Source organism: Lepeophtheirus salmonis, chromosome 2 (assembly GCF_016086655.4).
Source record: "Lepeophtheirus salmonis chromosome 2, UVic_Lsal_1.4, whole genome shotgun sequence".
Taxonomy (NCBI): domain Eukaryota; kingdom Metazoa; phylum Arthropoda; class Copepoda; order Siphonostomatoida; family Caligidae; genus Lepeophtheirus; species Lepeophtheirus salmonis.
Genome location: NC_052132.2, coordinates 18962565 through 18966534, shown reverse-complemented (window position 1 = coordinate 18966534; position 3970 = coordinate 18962565). Strand labels below are relative to the sequence as shown.

The 3970-nt window shown below is 32.9% G+C and overlaps 1 long non-coding RNA gene across 1 annotated transcript; it reads left to right on the top strand.

The window, feature by feature from the left end:
• The first annotated feature begins 1677 nt into the window (after positions 1–1677).
• LOC121132374 (uncharacterized) lies at positions 1678–3478 on the top strand. Its single transcript, XR_005869307.2, has 7 exons — positions 1678–1716; positions 1772–2003; positions 2067–2356; positions 2421–2496; positions 2578–2702; positions 2759–3030; positions 3086–3478. It is a non-coding gene; the product is annotated as an uncharacterized lncRNA (long non-coding RNA).
• The last annotated feature ends 492 nt before the right edge of the window (positions 3479–3970 follow it).

Sequence of the window (3970 nt, the reverse complement as noted above, 5' to 3'; positions counted from 1 at the left end):
AACTCAAAAGCTCTGGTGATTTTAGGGCAATTAAAATTTTAAAAAAATTATTAAACGGATTGGTTTTCAATTTTCTGAACAGATCTGTAGGGGTCCATCTGAAATGTTTGGAGGGGTGAAAAGATCGGATCATCATTGGAGGAGGATGTGCTCAGTATGGGGTTCTATAATTGAGAATGTCCTCCTTTAATAGGTTCACTTAATTATAACTATTGACTGAAAAGTAGGATTGAGTTCATTAGTAATGGAGGGATTACTTCTGCAGACCAATATATATCAGACGAGAGGGGTGTTGAATAACTTCTTTCTACCACATAGAACACGGCGGATCATCTTTGGACGAGATTTCAAAAGTAATTTTCTCGATCTTCCGATTCATACATTCATTGCTATAAAAAACATTAGTAACAAAAAGATAAAACAAGCTTCGAATTTCAATATTGGTCGTGAAGAGAAGGACCCTCCATCAATCACAAGGCGAAGATTCGAACGGTTTGGTATTAGTAATGGCATGTAACATACAGATCCAAACGTCATTTTGAAGAACAGTGAAAAACGGCTGAGGTACAGACTAGGAACATCCTTTATTTTTACAATTAAGTCCCCGGAAGATGATAAGGAGTTAATTTGTTATTTTTGCCAAAAAGAATTGGATACCTCTTTTCATTTATTGCATGAAAAAATAAAAAAAGTCACCAAATTGGTGGCAAAGGTTCAAAAAAAGTTTGTAGTTCTTATACTTACCTGAACCACCATCAGAAAAATAATGTACTGGCCATAGGGTTTTAAAGGATTAAGAAACACTTGGGAGGTTTTAAACCCCTAAAAAGGAACTATTAACGTCATTGTAATAACAGGAGCAACAAGAGCGAAAGGACGACAGTTCCAAGTCTAAAAAAAGAATGAACAAGCTATTTTAACGTTATGTCCAAATTTATATATACTATAAACTACTCATATTTATTTTTTAATTTGTCAACTTCAAATGAATAATATGAATTACTGTAGTTCAGTTTTCTTTTGTTAGTCTATATAAATCATAAAATAAGTTTAAGATATGTATACCTTATCCTTCGCGATATATTGACATTGACTGGTGTTATGTTTAGAACGATCCAATAATGATGACGACTGATTATTATCTTATTTACAAAACTACATTATATCAAATATACAACATCATGGTCAATCCGATATGATTCTATGAATAATGATTTTCCTTTCCGGGCCAGTAGCTAGTGCTAGAGAGAGCGACGTTCTAACTGGTTTAGAAAACTACTAAAACCCCAACATCTCCCTTCTTACTTCTAATTCTTTTGAACTCTCAGCGATCTTCGTAATTCTTTGCACTTATGAATGTCGATCATATTCTTAGGTTCACAAGCTCCATATTTCACTCTCAAAAACCTCCGGTTTCTCCACAATATTTTCCCGGACTCTAATCGGACGCGGTAGCTTCTATTTACTCATTCTTCTAGAACTTCACCTACATCTGACCATCTTCTAGTTCTATAATTTTGTACAATTATAATAGCTCCCCCATCTAACTTAGGCAAGTCTCTTGTATTTAAATTTTAAATTCATTTTCCACTGATTGAGTCCGGACCGTTGTATCAGAACTTCTCCAATGTTGTGCTATATTAGACCGTACTTGATAACCAAATAACATCTCATTAGGTGATTTTCCATCAATCTTCGGGGTTTTTCTAAACTCAAGTAAGCCAAGAAAAAACTCTTCTCACCCATAATTTCCATTTACTTTTTCTAATAGTGCCTTCATTGACTTGACTATACTTTCAGCGTGGCCGTTACTTTGAGGATAATCAGGAGATGATTGTCCCCATGTTATGCTCCATCTCTTTAAAAACTCCTTAAATGCTTTAGAATTAAAGTGTGTACCTTGATCCGTCCTCAATATTGTAGGAATTCCAGTCTCCAAAAATAGCTTCCTCAACACTACAATTACATCTTTAGAATTAGGAACTCTATTAAATTTCTTCTATGTATGGGAAACCCGATAGTCTATCACCATAAACAATATAATGTTTACATTTACTCTCAAACAGGTTAGCAGATGCAATTTCGAACGGTCTTATTGGAGTTGGATCACACAAAAAAAAAAGTGATTCCTTTTGTAAAGGTGAGAACCTTTCTATACATTTCCTACATAATTGTACCATTTATTGAATTTTCATATTCATTCTTGGCCAATAAATCGTTTGTCTGGCTCTTCTCTTTGTCCGTTCTATTCCTTGATGTGAATAATGAAGCATTTCCGAAATCTCTGTCCGTTTAACTTTTGGAATTATCAAGCGATATTTATATAAAACAAGGCCTCCGTCAGTGCTCAATTCAGGTAAAATGTCTATGTAAGGTGTCACTCCATCTCTAATTACATTATTTTCAATTACATTTACTAGGTCGATATACTCTTGATCTCTCTTAAAGACTCCTCACGAATATTTTCTAGTAATGGATCAATTATTTTCTTATGAAGTAATACGGATTGTATTGATTCGTCTCTATGATAACCAACTTCTTCTTCAATATTTTCATTAATTTCTGGGAATGACACAGGTACCCTTAATAAATGTGTCCAGGATCTCATGATCTTTTCCTTCCCTCCATTCCGCCCTGAATTGATACATGGACAACTTAAGTTTATAACGGATCAATATCGCATTTTCAACCATATCTATAGTGTAACTATTTAAAATAAGGATAAGAGGTTTATGATCAGTTATTACTGTAAATGTAGGTAATCCAGCTAAAAATATATGGGACTTCTTAACTGCCCACAAAATTCCCAATCACTCCAATTCGATCATGGCATATCTTGTCTCTGCACTAGACAAAAATCGAGATCCACATTGTATTAACTTCTATCCCTCTTTATGCTTTTGACGTAAATCATATCTTAAACCATTTATTTTTTATGCATCTGCCTCGACGCTTATTTCTAATTTCGGATCGAATGGTGCTAATATGGGCGGCAAAGTCAACGTTTCTTTCAATTTATCCATGGATAAGGTATGGTTAGTAGTCCATTAAAATTCCAATTTTGATGATAATAATTCTCTTATAGGTACGGCTGCTTCAATTATCTTTGATGAAAATGGACTCAGTTGATTGACTAAGCCCAATAAACTCCTTTTTTTCTTTCTTTTTTTTGGAAATTTACTTATTGCACACAATTTATTTGGATCAACTTCCGTGCCCTCTGGAAGCCATAATTTTCATAAATTTGGAGGGATAATAATTAGATACACTATAGCCATTGGCCATAGCCCATCTGCATCTTTAAAATATCAGAGACACTAAGGTGTCTAGGATTTTAATAATCCACTTGTAGGCGCATTTATTTAAAGATGACGACTGGACATATATCAGCATTAAATTATATCATTTACCATACTGATTTTCATTGTAGCTGACTGAAGATTTTAATATATTAGAGTCTCACTATCCTGAACTGCCACTCCAAGTCTCTTTATTATATCTACGTATTACTTTCTCAATGACTATGACCTCATACAAAGAAGATAGAACATTTGTACATTGCTGTAAGTACATACATATATACATACGCATACTCAAATAAGGACAATAATTTTTTGAACCCTTACTCGAATGGTTGTATACATACACATTTAATTCAATAAAAGATTCAATGGAATTTGGAATTTTTATGTGATATTATGGTTTATATTGCTTGAATTTGAGAGTATATGTATGGTCTTTGTATTAGTACAAATGTATTTGCTACCCCTAGAACACAAAGAATATTTTATACAAATACAAAAATAGAAAGTTTTATTACTAAAATATAATAGTAGATACGAATTTCGTTTAATAGCGAGTAGTATAAAATTAAATAACAAAAATAATTATATTTGTAATTGATTATTGAGTCACATTAATGAATAAAACATATGTGTTGAGTCAACACTGAAGTAAGCTAGAATGATTT